The 20,915-nt window shown below is 48.5% G+C and overlaps 1 protein-coding gene across 1 annotated transcript in view; it reads left to right on the top strand.

Annotated features, from left to right (window-relative positions):
- Positions 1-20,915, top strand: part of WNT3 (Wnt family member 3) — a gene marked incomplete at both ends in the record, with an annotated part of 52,198 nt that overhangs the window by 17,645 nt on the left and 13,638 nt on the right. The gene's annotated exons all lie outside the window — the stretch shown is intronic.

The following is a 20,915-nucleotide window of genomic DNA, read 5'->3' as shown; positions in this document are numbered from 1 at the left end:
CAGTGCGGTCACCATCACCAAAGCCTGGCAAGGTGGGTAATATGAAAAATATATGCAAATGTGAACATTGGCTGATTGGGTCAGTTGAGGAAATAACCACAGGAAGTTACACAAGATTTGGGGTGGGCTAATGGTGCCTCTTGCTGCCTGCTCACTCACCCCATGGTCAAGCAGGGGGTGAAAGCCAATTGTCCCACCCGTGGGGCTGGAATTGGCCTTAGCCAGGGCTCAGACTTGCCCAGCTCAGAAAGCAGAACCAGATCCAGGGAAGAAGCAGCGGTCACGCAAAAATCAGGAAAAAGGACCACAAGAACAGAGAGGAGCTGGCGATGTGCTAGCACGGAAGCACCAAACATGATGGATGTGGAGGTCGGGATCCTGCAGAAAGAGCCTGGCTTCAAGGGAGCAAAGACAATATGGAGACTGCAAAGAGGATTGGCAGTAACAAAGGACATGGGGCCACGCTGTCCCTTCAAGAACGTGGGCACAACAGCTGAGGATAAAGTACATCGAATGACTCAGGAGAGAAAAACAGAGCTGAGGAGACAGTTGGAGCTTTAAAGGGAGGGGACATGGCTCAGGACACAACCAGCAAGGGATGCATGAAGACCAGGAGGTAGAAAGAGAAACCTTTCAGTACCTGGAATAGGGCTCGGAGGCAGAGGAGGAGGGGAAGGAATGGTTGGGAACAGAAAAACAGAGGTGTGGGTGACATGAGAAGAGGAGGGATAGTTGATATTACAGTAGGAGGCAAGAGGGTCGCAATGAGTAACAGATCAAAGAGAAGGAGGAAAGTCCAGAGGTAGGAGGTTTATGGAGGAAGAAAGCTGTGAGTGAGCAAAAGGAGCGTGAATGGAAGATATTTTGGGGGTGAGACATTCTCCCATCAGAAAGAGAATGTTTTTTAGGGTTGAATTTTCAACAGGTGATGCTGGGTGACAGTACCCAAATTGGAAACAAGAAGCTTTCCAGGCCAGGTGTTAAAAAAGCATGAGCTTAGGAAGTTTGAGATTTTTGCCTTGCCAGTTCCCACCTCAGTACTGACCAGGGAGGACACAGGAAGGAAAGAGGAGAAATGAGAGGTGGGGAGGAGGGTAAGAAGAACTGCCCTAGCAGTTATGGTGGCTCTGGACAGACAGATGACAATTCCAGCTCCCAATTATCTCAGAAAGCTCAACCAGGCCAACGGGTAGGAGTGGTTGCAAGAATCATTCTTTGTGGCAATGGCATTCAAACCATCTAATATTTCCTTTTTCTCTTTGCGTTCTTCCCTCCCACCACCCCACCATGTGTCTTCATCCTCCCCTCATAGCGTGATGAATCCCAGATATGTATCAGGTCTGTTCCAAAAGCCCCACAGCAATGCTTTTGGTCCTTCAGCATGAAATCCATGGTGTGTTGCCAAAGAACTAATTATTTAGTCATAGAATCAAGGAATAGCTGAAGTTGGAAGTGACCTCTGGAGATCATCTAGCTCAGCCAGCCTGCTCAAAGCAGGGTCAAATAGAGCAGGTTGCCCAGGTCTGTGGCCTGTTGGGTTATGAGTGTCTCCAAGGATGAAGTCTCCACAAGCTCTCAAGGTAACCTGTTCCAGTGTTCAGCCACCCTCACAGTAGAAAAGTTTTCATGTGTTCAGACAGAATTTCATGTGTTTCAGTTTGTTCTAGTTGCCCCTTGTCCTATCTCTGGATACCACTTGGAGGAGTCGGGCTGCATCTTCTCTCTGCCACCAGTCATTTATACACATTGACAAGATCTCTCCAGGGCTTCCTTTTCTCCTGGCTACACAGCCCCAGCTTTCACAGCCTCTCCTTGTATGTCAGATGCTCCAGTCCCAAAACACCTTTGCTCCTCCACCAGCAGTACAGATGTTTCACAGCCCCACACAGGCCAATGAGGAGATCCTTTAAATGCTCTTTAGTGCTCTTACCTGGCCACACATCTAGGATTGCAAGGCATGGATAGATGCTCACCTGCTGGACTCCTTTAACTCCACCCATTCCATGTCTCATCCTCTGAATCTGCTCTCAACAGAGAAGTCCCTTGTTGCCCAGAAGGCCAAATGCCACTTCACTTATCTATGTAATTTACCTGCACAACAGTTTGTGCGGGCAGATAGAGGTACTGCGGTGGTACGGATAGTGGTACCACCAATAGTGGGACCCAACCTATCCCTGGGTGAGTCTGTTCACTGGGCGTTGCTATTTCTATTATAGTCAAACCCTCCCTGAGCAATGAGAAATAAATAGCGCAGTCCATGACTTTCAAGGCTTCCAAAACAGCTTTTCTGAATTGCTCTGTAGATCGTGGGCAGCCTCCTGGCTTTCACAGGGCATTGCTACGGGTGAGGTACACGTTCCTGTGCTAGCTTGTGTGAGAAACCTCTCTGCGGCTTTTCCAGCAGCGTGTTGGGTTTTCCTGTTCACCTCTTAAAAAGGTAATACACCCTTCATGGTTTGTGCTTGCAGCCTCATCCAGCTCTGGTGGGGGTGAAGAGTCAGTAAGTGCCACCTGAGACAGATGTGTGGGCACAATTTAAAACCAAGTGTCTAGACCACGTCTAGACTGCAGTCCAGAGAACCTCATCCAGAGGTAAACAGGTAAAACAGGCCAGTGGATCGTGTTCTAAAAGTACCTATTTTTCTCCATTTCTATGAAAGGAGCCTGAGTGACTAACTTAGGTGGAGATGGCCATAGTGGGGACACGTCAAGGTCAGTTCCCTAAACCAGTCATCTTTTCAATGTAAATTGATCAATGAGGCATCAATCCAGGTGGGTCAACCTCCAGTCTCAGGTACTTTTCATGGAGTGCAATGGAAAGTGATTTCCTATAGGTGCCTGTTCTTCCCTATCGACTGGAGGAGGAACCAGCACAACCAGCTGCAATTTTGACAACTAGCTTTTAGATATCTACAGTTTGGAGAAAAGCATCCATCACTATGAACTTCACAGACCCACTCTGAGTGAGTGAGCGTACCAGGCTTTTGCAGTGCTCATTGAACCATCGTATCAGAGAATAATTTAGGCGGAAAGGATCATCTGTCAGTCTCTTACCTGGAGGGCCTACTCAAAGCAGCCCTGTGGCCATCGTGATGGTCTCCACTGGACCACCTGTATGTCCATGTCATGCCTGTCTTAGGGAGCTCCAAACTGGACATGGGATTCCACATGTGGTCTCAAAAATGCTGAGTAGAGGGGAAGAATCGCATCCCTCAATGTTCTAGCTACTGTCTTGCTAATGCAGCCCCAGGATGCAGTTGACCTTTTCTTCTGCATGGTCATTAGGGCCTCCTGTTCAAGTTGTAGCCCACCAGGATTCTCTAGTCCTTTTCTGCAAAGCTGTGTTTTAGCAAGTCAGCCCCAACCTTGTCCTGTTGCATGCGGCTGTCCCAGTCCAGAATCAGGACTTTGCATTTGCTTTTGTTGAGGTTCCCATCAAAACATTTCCCACCCTGCTGAAAATATTCTTTCTGAATATCTGCCCTGCCCTCCAGCCTATCACAACCAGTTGCCAGTTACACTTTGAGCCATTGACCACTAGCTTTTCAGCCCAGTGGTCCACCCACCTTTCAGTCCATCTGTCCAGTTCATACGTCATCTGTTTTTCCATAAAGATACTATGGAAGATAATCTCAAAGGTCTTGCTAAAACTGAGGTAAATAACAGCTCTCCCCCCACCACAGAGCCAGTCGCCTCATCACAGAGAGCTATCAGATTGGTCAGGCACAATTTGCTTGTGGTAAATCCATGCTGGCTGTTCCAAATCACTGTCTTGTCCTTGATGTGCCTGGACAGGCCTTCCAAGAGGATTTTCTCCATAACCTTCTACAGCTGAAGGCATTGTTTCCCATATCTAGCTGCTGAAGCTGGTGTTACTGGTGTGCCATTTTTTTCTCACATTTGCAAGATGCAACGTTAATCGTATTTTGGACCACCACATGGGAGAACGCAGAGCCAGCTGCATCTTAGAGGGGGTTGTTCATGACCAGCAGAAATGCGACAAACCTAAAACACGTGAAGTGCATTGAGCATTGGGAACTTAGAGAACAACACTGAAAAGTGCTATTTTTCAACAGTCCTACAAATTTCTGTGGATGAGCAAGGACTCCCAAACAGAAATGTCCATTAACCTAGAAAAAATCTGTAACAGTGCCTAATGAAAATCCTTAGGAACATCGGAAGCATCCATGGAAGGACAGCTGAGATGTCCTTGAATAGAACATGTCCAGTACTGGACAACTACTGGGAGACAAGGAAAGGCACCAAATTTACATTTATTCAGAGATTCAGGTTGGCCATTAGGAAACACTCTTTTCTGAAGGAGGTTGCACAGCCCTGGGACAGGTTCTTATGCAGGTGGGTGATCTTCACCCTTGGAGGTTTACAAAATTTGGCTTGTCAAAACTATTGCCAACGTAGTCTAGTGTTGGTGGTTGTCCTGCTCCAAGTCAGGTTGTCCTGCATCCACCTTTTAATATGAGAAAAATTCCTATTTGTTATTTTAACCAGATACAAGTCATACACCCCATGCTGAGGAAGGAAGGGAAGTTCTTAAATTGCATTAAAACTGTCAGATTACACATTCCAGTTGTTTCTTTGAATCTGTTAATTCAGGATCTTCTGGATGTTTTACTATTCTTCTCTAGAGGTCATTTTAAACCATTTACCAAATGTGGTTATAATCTAACAATCCTCCTTTACACACAGGTACAACCTTACAATATCTCATTGTCACAGAGAAATTAATATTCATTAATGCTGATAGCCTGAGTGGTTTTATAACCACCTTCTTCCAGCTTTGGTATTTCTTGCTTTTGCCAGCTCCCTCATCATCATCCTCTCTTCTTGTGACACTGTAATGTCCAGCAGCACATTAATTCTGCCTCTAGAAAGAGCTGCTGGCAATGAGGGGGTTATCTTCTTATTATGCTGTGTGATTAAAACTCCTGTGCACAAGTAATTTAACAACGAGCCAATATCTTGATCTTCCTTCTGTCTCTTCCTTCTGTTCTTGACACAAGCATCTGAATTTCATTATTTCTTTAACTATCAGCACTTTGAGGGTCAGCTTAGATTCCCAACCTCATCTAGACCATCTCTCATGCTTCTTGGTGCCAGGCTTCTGCAAGGAGCAACACACTTTTGAAGAATGATGTTGGCTACTGAGCAATTCTGTGTGACTAGAGAAAGAAGAGATTGTGTTTGTGCAATGAGAAACATTCCTGAGGATCAGAAATTCATTTTCTTTCACTTAGGACTCTCCTCACTCTAAAAAAATGCCATGGGAATTTAGTACAAGTTGCAGGACTTCCTGCCCAGGACACGATTTTGCCATAGTCTTTTCTCAGTCATAGTGCCTAGTGCTCTCCATCCTCTTGTGAGAAATTAATGTCTGCTTCTTTGACAGGAGATCCAAAAAAAGCATGGATCTTCCTCAGATCTTCACCAATACCTGTGATGAGCAGTTGTTCCAGCACATACAGATGCCTGGACTGCTCTTAGGAGAGCCAAGGCACCTCACAGCCACGCACTCCTGGCTCCATGCTTCATAATGATCCACATGAGCTAAGAGGAGTAAACCAAAGTCCTGATCTAAGACACAGCAATCTCCTATGCAAAGGGCTTTGCCCACCTGGGAAAGATTTGAAATCATCTGTGCAAACAGGGTGTGCAGGGCAAGATCCATGCTAATGGCACACATAGCGTTTTGGAAATGCCTAAGGGTGCTGTCTCCAGAGCAAATTATCTCTGGTAAGGACGGGGAACTGAGAGAGGCAAAGGGTGTGCAGGAAGCCTGTGACACATCAATAAACTGATGCAGGTTTGGTCCAGGGACACTACACTTAGAATTGCTGAAGATGCTTCTGGCCCACCTTGAAACACAGGACTGCTCTGGGCCCTTTGCGGAAATTGTGTCTGCTCTTGAGCCATCAGGACTCAAAATCCAGCTGAGACTCTGAAAAAGGTGCTAAGATGACAGACACTGCAGGGCATGGGAGAGAACCGGCCAGTCGCCTGGGGTGGTGGGACCAGCCCTCAGGTTTCCACTGATGTTTGCAGACTGTGGATGCTTCTGTGACATGAGCTGCAGGCAGAGCACTCGAAAAGTATTTGAAGCTAACTTCTTTACAAAGCTTGTTTGGATCAGAAAGGAATAGAGCAGATCCAGCAGAGGATGTGGGACCAAAAACCAGTCTGCAGGGGACAGAGGAACTTTCCTCAGTGCTCTTCAAATTTAAGGGCAATACTTCAGCATCACATGCCATTGCACTGGGAGGGTGTTCAGCACAGCCATTTTGGGGAACCCTCCATCCCCTGCACTAGGGACTCTGGGATTCATGTGTGGTCTGCAGTTATCATAATGGTATTTCAAATTACTGACTTGGCTTAAACATGTTACAATACAGTACTCCTACGTCCTTCCATTTTTATGACCTGATAATTTAAGGGCATCTTACCAAATGCTGATGGAGGAGTTAACCTTTGTTTGGAGAGGAAATAAGGAATTTTGATTTCCCAGAAGCCCCCCCTCACACTGGATCCAAGCTGGATCCAAGCTCCTCTAACACTGGCCAAGCACATCCTCCTCATTTTGCTGTCTCTGTCAGTGCAGCCACTATCGACATGTGCAGAGGACCATTGTGGCAGAAATCACAGCAACACACAGCCCATATGGGCTCTCCCTCTTCATGAATCTAGAGGATGGAGGGGGGGGAGGGGGGGGGGGAATCCTCCTTGCAAAGCCAGGCAGGGCTGTGTACTGTGACCACAGAGTTTGATTCTTTTACCCCAAGGGTGAGGAATTCATTTGTATTGGCTCAAACACTTCCTTTCAGAAAAGCACAGGCTGGATTTGAAGACACTCGGTGTTAAGAGAATTTGCAACAAGTATGGACACTTGTCTTTTTCTTTGAAACTTGTGCCTTTGCATTTTGCTGGTCTGAATTCCCACTCACCAGCCATTGTCTTGCCCTCTTCTGCTGGACAGAAAGTCTTAATCTTCCCCTTCTTCTCACTGTAACTAAATAATCTCTCAGAAGTCTTTCCAATAGACTAATCAAACTGTCAACATAAGCCACTGCCTCAGCACACTGCTATTGCTCTTTTGTCCCCTTTCCGTGTTTAACATCCTATTTACAACAAGGAGGAGGCTTTAAACACTCCAGTTGCTGCAGTAATGGCTGCAGCATCATGTGCTCTTGACTGGGTAAGACAGCACACGCTTGGCCAGAACTTGATGAAGGCAACAGAAGCACAAAACCATCCTTAATATGTCCAGGAGGGAAGCTGTAGGCAACCCTCAGAGCCTGGGAGCTGAGTAATCCAATTTCATAAACATGACACTGTCCTCTTCCCCCTTGGATGTCTTATTTAACGTTGCTGAATGTCAAAGGAGGTGGTTGCATTCTCATGGAGATACCATTGTAGAAGGCTATGACTCACAGCCTACATGAGCTTCATTCAACTGCTGCGCAGCTGCTGCATGAGCTGTCTGACGGTAGAGAAGTCACGTTTCTGATCAGGCTTTGATATGCCCCAATAGTACAGTTGCGCCGCAGTCCTGAGTAGATGCTCTTATACCCACAGATGTATCAAAAAGGGTGTCCTTTTGTGAAAGCTGCTGTATTGGCAGTGTCCTTGGGCTGCTGCCCATGGGTTTGGTCAGTGCCAGGGAGTCATGATGCCTTAGAGCCTGTTTCTGGCTCACAACTCATCTTGGAGCTGGTCACGTTCCATCTCAGTTCATCCTAACTCCTGCCTTGGTACTGGGGGAAAAGAGAGGTATTGTCATGGGAAAGCAGAGTGCCGCACAAGGCAGCTGGACAGTGACCCCCAGGTGGTGACCATCAGTAAGGTCATGCTTGAAGAACTTTATCCTTAGGCATCCTCAACTATCTTTGTCCTTTTCAGTAGGTATTCCTGAGCTTCCCATGTTCCAAATACAATGGCAGTACCTAAGAGATGAATACTGAAGTTGAGATTAGGTGTTCTCTAGGGGTTTTGCATTTCTTCAGCCAAACTCAGCTGTCTTCCACTTAGAGAGAAGGCACCTGATACAGCAAAGTCAAACAATTCACCCCTCTCAGAAGGGGACAGACCTGCTGCTCCGTCTCTCTTCCCTTTGCCAGCACCTGGTCCTCCCTGCCAAGCACTCCCCCACCCATTTACTTGTGTCAGGTCTGGCACCTCTTTTGATCAAAGCCGAAACCAATTTGACTTGCTAAATCATCAGAACACTAACTCAGCGAAACCAAAACCAGAGTCAGTGGCAGGGGGAACACCTGGGTCTTCAGTCAGGAGGGCAGGTGAGACACCTATTCTATTTTATTCCAGCCCAGCTGCAACCTGTGCTGTGAAAACTGAACCAGATAGTGCAGAGTGGATGTTGGGATGTGGGTGATGAGTGGTGAGTTCACACATAGGAGTGCAACTCCTACACCTACAGGACAAAAGGAGATAGGAAAAAAAAAAAAAGAAAGGAAGAAACCAGCAATATTGAATTCAGTTAATGTGTCAAAAATCTCACCCCAAAACTTCTGCCCTTGGTCAGACCTTGGAGGTCTACCCTTGGTCATTCTTCTCTGTAGTTGGCCTTCACCCAGTAAAGCCTGTGTGCACTGCACTGTCTGCGACTCAAGGGCCTAATTTGAGCATTCCTTCCCTAATTCTCTGTGGAGTCAATGGAGCTTTTCTGGAGTGTGACACCTTTCCTCTACAGTACCACTACATAGACTAGATTAACTGTGCCCTATCGGTGCTTGCTTTTCCCCACCAGTTACCCAGGAAGTCCAAGTACAGATACCTGGAGTTTAAAGTGGAGAAGTGAACCTGGTCCCAGTGACAGGCAGAACAGGAGGTCCCATCAGTTCGTTGGCAGCCACACTCAGGTCAGGAGGAAAGCTAAAGAAATCAATGTTTTCTGAAACTCTCATACTGAATAACAGCACTCAACGTGTCCCGGCCCTTGCTCATCACCCAGATGAACCCTCACCTGCCAATGCCACTTCTGGTCTTAGTCTGGACCTGTTTGTACCGGCAATATTTGCATTTCCCTAAAATCTTTCACATCAAAGAACTTGAACTCTTCTGGTAACAATTCCTGCGAGGCACTTATCCCTCCCAGGGCCCACAGACCTCACCGTCCCTGCCAGGCAGACCACAAGCAGCACGAATGGCAGCACTGAAATTCAGCCGCTCCCAGGTTAATTGCAGCATCCTTCGTATTTCAGAGCTGGGTGTTAATTCTCCACGGTGCTGTCTGAAGAAGGATGCTTCTCGCAGAGAGGGTTGTCATCTCCAGCCCATCCAAGGCACAAGACATGACCAAGTCTCTGCCAATAGGCCAGCATGTAAATTTTCTGTGCCCAACCGGTAACAGTTCTCGGGCATGGGTAAAGCTGAGATTGTTTTCTCTTCTCTTGGCAGCAAACGCAGGGGACAGGCAGGCATCACTGAAATGCTGACCCAAAGCATGATCGTGCTGTAATGATTTTAGCGTTGTTCATCAGCTTGTGTCTGTATAGCTGTTGAGGTACAGGGCTTTGCAGCCTTCACCCTTCCTCCAGGAGCTGTGTTCTCCTGTCATCCTGCTTCTCAGTCCCAGGTTGTGTCCTGCCCTCCTTGTGCAGCCTCTGCCAGCATACTCCTGCCTCACTGCCAGAGCTGACAGTCGTGTCACCGAGGGGATGAATGCTTCCCCTTCTGCCTCAAAATCAGAGCCTGTTACACCAAGTCACAGCAGTCCTAGTGGGAAAGGGACCCTTAGGGGCCTGTAGTACCACCTGCCCTGGAGCAGAGCCATCCCCAGCACCATCCCAGGGCAGCAGAGGCTTTGTCCAGCTGAACCCCACAAACTCCCATGGATGGAGACCTCCCCTCACTTTGCTGGGCACCTGGAAAGGGAATTTTTCCTAATGCCCAACCTGAACTCTCAAGCCTTGCTTCTAGTTGTAGCCTCTTGTTGTATCTTCTTGTACCACTAAGAAGAGTTTGGCTCCATCATATTTGCCACTGCCCCACAAGTAGTCGCAGCTTGTTGTTATACACACCTCAGCCTCCTTTCCTGCATCCTAAACCAGCCCAGCTCCCTCCACCTTTTCTGGCACACCGGAGCCTCTCGACCCCTGGCCATCATGGTCACATCTCTTGAACACTGCCCACTGTCTATACATCCCTGTTCACTCATGGACCTAAAACTGGATGCAGAGTTCCCAATCTGGTGTCACCAACACCCAGAAGAATGGACAATAAATTCCCTTGATGTGCTGAACCCACGCTGACATAGCCCATTAAGTGGTTTGCCTTGTTGATGTTGAGAGCAACCACTGATCTGGGGTCAAACTAGGCATGTTCAGGCACTGCACCGTTAGGAACTACGAGTGAGCTTTGTACTAGGAAACATATGTCCTCAAAAATCTTCACATCATTTAATCAAGAGTTTAAAGAAACATTTCAGTGGTGCAAGTTTAGGGCTCTGTGGAGCAGGGAAGATCATGTTGGTGACGTGCTGCAGAAGATGATATACTGAGCATTGCTCAGCACCGCCAGGTGGAGGGTAACACAGTCTTCTTGGGCAGGGTCACATTAGCATGGAAACCTGATGGTTTTGAAGACCTGTGGATCAGGAATGGTTGTGGGGTCAGAAACAGAGTAAATGTGAGGGTTTTAACCCTGGAAGAGCTGGATCATTTTCACCACAGTGATGAAGACACCCTTTGCAGATGGACATCTTCATCTTTTTTTCTGCACTTGCTCTTCTCCTTCTTAACCCCAAAACTCGCTGACTCTTTGAGCAAGATCTCAACCACTCTCTGCACCTGCTCTGATTGATTGCAGGCCATAGCCATCTTCTGTACCCACCAGAGTGGGGGCCCCTGGGGTGCTGTGCACCAGGGAGGTCATTGAACTCCCTCTGTGCCTGTTTCAGCATCTTCAGAGCACAGGGCTTCCTACAACAACTTTTGTTCAGGCCAGACCCAGGGGGACTTGTTCATCACCTCCAGGAGCCACATAGGCCAGTGCTCACCAAGGGTCAAGTCCCAGATTTGCAGGTGTTCTAGATGGAGATTATGGAGTGGCAGTAAGTCACTTCTTCCTACTCAAGATGGCTCCTTAGCCTGAGAGACGGAACATGGGCGTGAACAAGATCCCCAACATCACAGGTAGAGCAGACCAGCCTTCAGTGGGGAAAACATCTGTTTCTCAATGTCTGCATGCTCAGAAGCAACTTTAGAAGTAGATGGTCCTGCCTCATATTTACTGTCCCACCACTGGGACATCACCCTCAGACACCATAGTTTGCATCTCCGTGACAGAGGTGGGATTCAGCCAGGCATCTCTCACGTGCCATGCGCTCATCCCAGCCCAAATGTGCTCAGTGGAAGAGGGTCCTATGGCTGCTCAACACATGTGGGCTGAGAGGTTAAATATGATGCTGATTATTTGGTAGGTCAGTGAGAGATTGAAGAAAATACGTTTGGGGTTTAGACAGTGAAAAAAAACTGACTACACCATCCATGTGTAACTCCTGCTTTCAGCTAAGAAACCATCTCATGATGTAAACCCAAAGGAATGTTTGGGTTCTGAGCAATGCATCTCCCCTGCACCCCTGTATGCACCTAAGACTCATTAAACCTTCAGAATTTGGACGCACTTTATAAACAGAATGAGGGAAAGCACAACCCACTGACAATAGTCACTTTTTTCTTAGCGTGGAGGGAGAAGATAAAACACAAACAGGATGGTCATCTTTAGGAGGGATGCTCTGTTGTTACTGGGTGTCCACTGGCAATTGTTTTAATGGTTGAAATCACAGAATGAGAAATACATAAAATTATGGCTAATGTTCCCCTGAGTGTAAACACTCCAAGAGGCCGACCTGCACTGAGCAGGGCAAGCTCCTCCCCAGCTACCTCCTTCCAACGCTCACCTTGATGCTTCCTTGAGCCTCATCTTGGCTTTTGCCTTCTCTGGCTTTCCCTTTTCACCATATCACGGCACTCATTAACCTCCTTCTCATTCATGTCTCCCTGAGATTAAATGCTGAGAGCTTAAAGTAATCCAGCCTCTGCCAGGTTGTCTACAGGGCAAGCCTCTTCTTGCCTTCTCTGCTATCCATCCACTTGCTGGCACTTCATTTTCCTGCTGCAGTGTGTCAGAACTCACCACTCTGCTTCAACGCCCAGTTAGCAATAATCTGGGACAAGGCTTGTTGAGCCCTTAGGAAACTGTCTGGGGACCCCCATCACAGGGACCTCAGGAGAAATCGGCTCCTCTGCTCCCGGGAGGCTGGTCTGGCCAGCCCTGGCATCAGAATCAGTAACCAAGCCGTGGGGCTGAGATCATACATTCAACATTGAGTGGTCAATGCAGGGCCTTTGGGAGGACCTCACTCCTTTCTTTGTCCAACAGATTTGAGGAGGACATGATTTAATGAGGACTTTCCAGATGGCCACACGAACACTGCCGGCAGCTGCAAATCCACCAGCCCAGAAGGGGAGGGCACTCTATCTCCCCAAGCTTTGCGTGTCTGCAGTAGAGTCTGTTATTCAGCCCCCTTCAGCCAGGCAGACCCCCACATCTGGTCAGAGGTCTTGCACACTGCATCTCTCTTTGGAGGCCGCTGCCTTCCCAGCCCTGTTCTTTTCTTGTTTGCTTGAACTGCCAAACACAAGTGACTGTGAGGCAATTTTTGTGATACGTGTTGCTTAAAACCACTCTTTCCCATCCATTATGCACTGCTTCACTTCCCAAGATGCAGTAGCTGCTCCTAGGACCCAGACCAGACCAGACTGAAGAGTTTGTTTGCCCTCTTCTGTCTCTACCAGCAGATCTCAGGGGCTTGAGCTGGTGTCCTGCAGCCCAGGATTTCCCAGCTTCAGCTTCCCATTGAACATAACAGCAGATGATAGTCACCACTTCGCTGGTGCCTCTGTGTGCTTTGACAGCTATTCATACTTAGTAGGACCCGATACCTCTGCCTCTTGCAGAAGATATTTCATTGTTTTGACACCGTTTCCAAACGACGTGGTTGATGGGGAGGATGGAAACCTGCTCACAGCAAGCCCAGGAGTGAATGCAGAGTGGACCAACTGCTGCAGACTTCAGCACCAACTTGCTGACATGCTGCACGCAGCAGGATTCACAGCGAGCTGCCAGAGGGTTTGCAATTCCTTCTCGAGTGAAACAGTCATACTTTGCCCCACTTTGAGAGGCCCTTAAACCATCATCTGTAAGAATGGCTTTATTGAGCTTTGCTGCCTACTTACCTGCAGCGCAGCCGAGTGGTAGGTCATAGGGAAATGAGATTATCACTCCAGAATAACCAGACTGTGCGGTATCCAGCCAACATGAAAAAAAAGTCTTTGTTTACAACGAACAATTTCCCTTGTGCGCAGATATGCGGCTTTCTGTTTGACTTAATGTAGATATAGCCTGGGATGTGACTCAATATCTACTTCAACACAGTGTTAGTTGGAGGCTAAAATAAAACAACACTAGCCCCTCACCCTAATTCCTCAGAGCCTAAGCAGCCTTCTCTTCAGCATTTCTTTGTAGCATTCATTTTTTAGCAATACCTGAGAAATCATCATTCTGATATCTCAAAAATAAAAGCACAACCATTAATGGCACCTCTCCCTTCATCTGGGATTATAGGCAGGGAACATGCTCTCCAACCCCTGTACACTGATCGGAGGATCATTTTATTAAGTGCTTTCTCCTTGTTTCCTTCTGGAAATAACATTTTTCAACCTGGTCTGGTGGAAGGTGTCCCTGCCCAGGGCAGCGGGGTTGGAACTAGATCATCTTTAAGGTCCCTTCCAACCCAAACCATTCTATGATTTCTCGGTAAATTGCCAAATTTCTAGCCAGCTGGTGCTATGCGCCCCTGAACAACACAAGCTGACCACCCTTGGTCTTTGCAAGATCCTCCCATGGGGCACTGCCCCACCACTGGTGACATCTCTCTATCCTGCGGTGCTTGGAGGAAGGATTAAGCCCTCCTAGAAGAGGCTGCTGGAAGAGGGCTCTGCAGCTGTAGGTAGGACACAACTCACAGAGGGAGGCATCACTGGCTTGCATGGATAATAAACAAATGCCACCCAGGATCTAGAGGAATTGAAATACCCTGAGCTGTCGCTCTGGGAGAGCTCTCAGAGGGATGCTTAACCTATGTCTATGGAGCCACAGGCTTGGGAGCAATTCCTAGGTGAACTTTTGCCTTTGTGGAGGTTTTAGAAAGGTTTCTAGCCCTTAGGTGTAACTAAATTAAAGGAGAATCTTAACTGGACAGAATCTGGCCTTGTGGGGTGCTGAATTTTGTGCAGATCGTGCAATTCATACACACTATTGTTCAAGAGGTCGCATCACACTCGTGTGTAAAGTCTACACAGACTTTTTTGGCAGTAATACGTAAAAACCCAACGTCCGTGCTCATGCCCGTGGGACTCACCCTTGTCAGGGGGATCAACCTCTAACGCTTAGGCAGTTGAAGCTCTCTTTTTAAAAAAAGTGAAGTTCCTGTCTGTTTTGCAGAGCCCACCAATGATTGCAAAGTTTGGTGGTGAGTCTGTGGTAACAGCGATGTCTCATACCAGGGACACAAGTGCCCACTCTACAGAGAAGCTCAAAACTCAAGCCACGTTCAGTAGAGGTGAAATAGTGAGTGATTTATGAGCAAAGGCATTGGATTCATTAAAGCCATCCGGTTCCCTAGTAAACCGCAGTGTTCCTTATTTGAATTCTGTCATCTTTTTGTCTGTTCTCCGCATTCAGCCAAGACCTGGCATTTCTCAGGCTCATATGTGCATATATATCGCATGCTTTGACTTGCAAAAATTTCCCTCTTGCTGCTCTTGATCTTCAGAGAAACCCAAGAATTTGTGTCTTACCCTGCTCACAAAGGGCTGCAGTCAGCAAATTACAGGAATTAGAAGATATGAATATTATACCAGATGTAATAACTCTCCGAAGGCCGGCCAGCAGAACTGAGTGAGCAGCTGGAGGCACTTGTTTGCGTATAAGGACACCTCTGTCAAAGTTGGGACGAGATTCATGATCTCTGACCTTAAAAATAACGTCTGCCACTTGGGACGAGATTCATGATCTCTGACCTTAAAAATAACGTCTGCCACTTGGTAAAAACACTTTAAGTGTTCCACTAGGCCGAGCTGGACAGTTCAAAACGTACCACAACAAAACAAACTGGAAGGTTTGCGTTAATCGCGCACCTCTGCTTGCCGTGGTTTTGCACAGCCCTTTATTGACCGGAAAAGCAAGTGCGTGATGGTGCCTCAGCTAGGAAGGGGGAAAGGGCAAAATTGGTGAGAGCTGAGCAGGGCTCAAACGGCACTAAATAAAGAGAAAGAGCCAGCATGAAAATCGCCTGGCTCCCACCGTGCATTTCAGTGTATCACCCCTGGGCCACTCAGCACTGTAAAACAGTGGGGTGCCAGCTTCTACAGCTGTCCATCTTTAGCAGAACATGGCCCAGAATTGGAAAAAGCCAAATATGTCTAAAAATAGTACCATAAAAAACCCTGCAGGCAGAGACAGGCTTTCTCCCAGACAGCGGGTGGCAAACGAGACCTGAACTGTGACATGGATTCCTCCTGCTGACGCGGAGTTTTCCCGGTGCGCTGTAAGAATTGCAGGGATCGATACGGGGCAGTGACAAGATGTTAGAGGGCACAGGCAGGACGGACGTTTGCCTTGTACCATTATGCTGCTGTGCCCTGAGTTGCTGTGGGAGGAAATATCGTGGTTTTAAAGAGCCTCATTTCTACCAGGTCCTTGGAGCCCTCAAGGAGTGTTCCTATCTATGGCTCTCAAGGCATTTAGGAAGAGTGGTTGTTATCTAATCGATGCTGAGACAAAGGGAGAAGGTGACGGTGTGGTGGCCCCCCAGCACTCACATGGAAGAGTCCTGAAGGGAGATGGCTCTTGGCACAGGTCTGCTCTGGCCCCGGGCAGGAGGAAGCCAAAGGAAGGCTGAGTCTGTGAGCACATGGTACTTACCAACCTACACATCCCATAGGCGCAGCAGTTGCTGTGACCTCCCTCCATGACGGGAGTCACCATGACCAGCAGCTTCCTCTGGGCAATGCCCACAGCCATGTCTTTCTGCATGGATCTCCAGGTGTGCTGGGGGCTCCAGGGATGAAAATACAAGCTCTTTCTAACAATTTTGTCAAAGGAAATGGCACAGTGGGGTACAGGATCCCTATGGCATGTCTACATTTAGATGGGAGATCCCTCAGGAGAGGCAAGGAAGAGCCATCATGCAGGGATGTCCAGTTCCATGGCAGAAGATGAGCCCTTGGAGATACTGCAGCTCTACAGCCCAGAGCTTTCCTGCTCAGCTGGCCACAGGGCTGGTGGTGTCCTCAATATAGTGGGAAAAAGGAAAAATTGCTCTTCACTCATCTGCTTTCAGCTGCTGAGTTTAGAGCTAGAAACCACTCCCTTAGCAGTACATCCCAGAAAACTTCACCCTGCATTTCAAGTAAAAAGCTGCAACACAGTCGCAGCAAGCACAGAGGCTGCCCCACTGACAGTTCATTGGAGGCTGTAGTACACTCCTCACATAAATGTCATTATTTTCCAGGGCTGAGAGAGGAAAAAAACAGGTTCCTGTCCATCCAGCTGGGCTCCCAGGACTCATTAAAGGTGGCAAAAGGTTTATAGGATTGCAGAAGAAAGGTAAAGGGGTGACCACACCAGATTACTTCCCAGGTAGCTGGTCCCCTCCTGGAAGTTCACTTTCATGGAATCACAGAAGGTTTGGGTTGGAAGGGACCTTATACATCATCCAGTCCCACCCCCTGCCCTGGGCAGGGACACCTCCCACCAGCCCACGTTGCTCCAAGCCCCATCCAACCTGGTCTTGAACACCTCCAGGGATGGGGCAGCCACAGCTTCTCGGGGCAACCTGCGCCAGGAGCTCACCACCCTCACAGGCAAGAATTTCTTCCTCATGTCTCATCTGAATCTCCCCTCTTTCAGTTTAAAACTGTTCCCCTTCATCCCATCACTCTCCTCGCTGATCCAGAGTCCCTCCCCAGCTCTCCTGGAGCCTCTTTAGGCACTGGAAGGGGCTCTAAGGTCTCCCCGGAGCCTTCTCTTCTCCAGGCTGAACCCCCCCCACCTCTCCCAGCCTGTCCTCCCAGCAGAGGGGCTCTAGCCCTCGCAGCATCTCCAGGGCCTCCTCTGGCCCTGCTCTGATAGGTCCATGTCCTTCTGTTGAGGCTCCCCGAGCTGGAGGCAGCGCTGCAGGGGGGTCTCCCCAGGGTGGAGCAGAGGGGCCAAAACTGGAATGTGAAACACGTGTGAGCAAACCCTTTGGGTCAGCCCTCATGGTGTCCTGCACACACAGTAGAGGATGGACAAACCTCTTTCCAAGAAGCTGCTTTCTTGCCAGACAGCAGCCAACCAGGGAACCACCCCAAGTGAGGTTTTCAATTCTTCGCAGGGGGAGCAGCTCACCAAGGTTTGTCTCTGGCTCATAAAACCCAGCTCAGATGGGTAGCCTGTGCTGCACTGTGCAGCCCAGTCCTGAGTGCTCTGAGCAACGCAGCTTCCAGTCTCCTGCAGAGAAGAAAGAAGAAATGTCCTAGCAGCTTTTGCTCTCACTGGCAGGAAACCTTTCTTAGTGCTCATTCTAAAAATTCCTGTTCATATGTTTTGGCACATTTCTAATCTGGCCAAAGCCTGATACTTTCAAATACTACTAGGTCTAATTCCTCTTGATGCCATATGTCTTTCCAGCTGGTGGCCCAAACAGAAGATGAGGTTGCTGGCCATCTCTGTAGGGAGGATGAAGTTGAGAGGGTGGGCACAGTATCTTCCACACTGAGGCAATGCGAAGACATGAGTCACCTCTTGAAGGGTGCACCCGCCGGTAATTGCAGAAAGAGGATCTGCACAAGATCATTTACTCCCAGGGCTCCAAAAGCTCATCCCAGATCAATGGGAACCACAAAGAGTCAACTGGAGGCTGTTGGATCCACGGCTCTGCTGTGTCTAGCACTATTGGATGGGAACAAAAGGAGTCACTGGCCTGACAGACAGTGTCGGGACTCCTGGGAGATTTAAGGGATTAGGCAGAGAAAGAGAAAAGGGATTTCCCATGAGTTTGCCACAGGCACTCATCCTCCTTGTGTTGTGCCCTGCACTCACACGCATGCACACAAAAGCCTACCTTTATGTGCACAACTGTCTGCTCACACTTGTACACGCAGCCATGAAAGGGACTCTCCCAGCCAAGCAGAGCTGTCTGGCTTTTACAGCTCCTGCCCTTGAGCGTGCAAAGCGTCTGGGTTGCGAGTTGATGCTGGGAAAATGCATCTGTCACCTTCTGCAGGTAAAGCTGGGGGCAGTGGAGCAGGGGTAGGAAATGTCTATTTCCCTTTGACATGATGGGAGCTGGAGACACATAGGCTCAGGCAGCAAGGAAGGACACCAGCACTGAAAGAAAGACAGGGAAGTGTGGGGTCTGTCGCTCCTGCAGTTGCCAGCCTTGGAGTTGTGGTTTGTGCTTTAAATATTGTCGATGTCCTCCATCTATTCCAAATTCACTCTGTGATTCTTCCTTTCCTCATATATTTGCTTCCTCCCCACGAGCTCTTGTGATTTCTGTGTTAGAGCCACACAGAGCCAAGATGTGCCCCTGGGATCTCAGATCTGGATTTCAAATAGGTTTTGTTTCATCTTCACATCTCAGCCACCGTATAGAGAAATCGTCGGCCCATGGGACCCAGGAGGGGTCCCAGAGCTGCAGCACCTCAACCACAGCACCCTGACCCGTGTGCCTTCCCAGGACTTGTCGGGGAGATGGGGATGATGGGCCAAGAGGAATGAGATGTTTTTATATCTGTCTAAGAAGGATCAGCAGTGGGGAAATGACAAGTTCATTGACATGAGAACAAAAATGAAAATTAGGTGATGATTGGAGAGAAGGTGCTCTCAGGAATCATCAACAAGGAAAATTAAAAACAGACACTTAGGAATGATGGAGACCTTTCAAAAGAGGAAGAAAAGGAAAAGGTGGCAAAGCTTGGAACAGGTCATCAAAATGTGTGTGACCACGTGCAACGAAGAGCAGCCTCCATCCTCCCCATGGACCTCTCTCACACAACAGATCACAACCCCAACCTCAAAACAGGTGGACCAAAACTGACTACACATCTCCGGTCCAGCCTTCCAGGCCGGGAAGTCTGCTATGAGATGGTTCAGGAGTTTAAAGAAGTTATTTGACCAAGTCTGTGGTTGAATGGGAGGACGTGTCCTGGGAGCCCGGGAGTTCCCCAGAACTTACTTCCCAGCTCTTACTCCTTCGAGGTCATTGCTGCTTTCTGCAGGGTCCCTGAGGCTTTACACTGGCGAGCTACAGCAGAATTAATCTGCATGCATGCCATGGTGTGGACCTCATGGCAAGCACACCAGCCCAACCCTCCACCACCACTGCTGTGAGAAACTGCTGCTGCAGGGACATCCTTGTTAACTCTGACACTGAATATAAACTTCACTTCCACCACTGTGCAAATCCAGGCAGGAGAAAGCATCTTGCAGCGTGTTGCTCCCCCGAGACTGGAGTCTGTCTACAGGAGTGGGTGTCTGGAGAAATGGAATGTGCTCACCTGCTTGTTCCCAACGTTGATGGCCTTGCTGGATGGAGAAAGAAGTTAAGGTTGTTCACAACTCTTGCTTGGAGCTGAGCAGTCATCCCAGCAGTGCTGAGCTCCCTCCCATCAGATTGCACTTGGTGGAAGCTCTGGGAACCAGTCCTAGTGCACTGCCCTCTGCTGCCTCCCAACCATATCTGGTTGCCCCTCTTCTGTGTGTCCCATGCAAGGTTGTGGGAGATGGAGTCAAAACATTGCATGCAGTGCTATGGACCTGAAGTCCCGAGCAGTTGTCCCACTGCCTCGTAGGTGGGTAGAACGGTGTAGGAGAAACAGGGCTGAAAGTTGAGCAGGGAGATGTGGCAGAAGACAGCACTGGGGCAGGGATTGGAGGCATGTGCTTCCCAGCCAGGATGGGAGTCAGATCTTCTCATTCAGTGTCCTCAGCAGAGACGTCTCACCTGAGGAGGTACCCTGGGATTCTCTTTACATCCTAAAATCATTAGTGCGCAATTAATTCAACCATCGGGTGTCAGCTCAGCATCCAGCCTGAGATCCCAGGCTGGATGAGCAGTTCAGGACAAGGACAGTCAAATAAAGTGGTGGCATCTCTGTCCTTGGAGGTTTTCAAATGGTAGAAGGACAAGGCCCTGAGAAACCTGATCTAACTTGGAAACTGTGCGTGCTCTGAGCAGGAGGTTGGACTAAAGACCTCCTGAGGTCTCTCCCAATCTGAATTAACTAAGGACTACAAAATGATTGATTAGCCCACACACCATCTTCAGGTGTGGGCAGGTGGGTTAGGGAAAAACACAACAAAACTGGGAGAAGTGGTTGATACCCCAGATGGTTTGAGGGGACCGCTAAAGGCTGGGCAATGGGCAGACAGGAATATCATGCAATTCAACCAAGTGACTTGGGGAGAAATAACCTGGGGAGAAACAACCCCATGCACCCGCAAAGGCTGGGGGTGCGACCAGCCACAAAGCAGCAGCAGAAAAAGACCTGGGGGCACTTGCGGACAAAAAAGTGAACGTGAAGCTGCAATGTGCCATTGCAGCAAAGAAAGCCATTAGGGCTGCGCAAGGAAAAGCATTGCCAGCAGGTAGACGGAGGAGATCCTTCCTCTCTACTCAGCACTGGTAAGACCCCACTTCAAGTCCTGCGTCCAACTGTGGACTCCCTGGTACAAGAGAAATATGGACATGCTAAATAAAAACTCTTTAATATTTGCTTATATTGGTACCCAGACTGTGAGATTTCTGCACTGGAAGCAACTGAGTTCATTACATC

The sequence above is a fragment of the Vanellus vanellus genome, assembly GCF_965231255.1.
Source record: "Vanellus vanellus genome assembly, chromosome: 24".
NCBI classification, from domain to species: Eukaryota; Metazoa; Chordata; class Aves; order Charadriiformes; family Charadriidae; genus Vanellus; species Vanellus vanellus.
The sequence above is the reverse complement of the archived record's forward strand: the minus strand, read 5'-3'. Positions and strand labels throughout refer to the sequence as shown.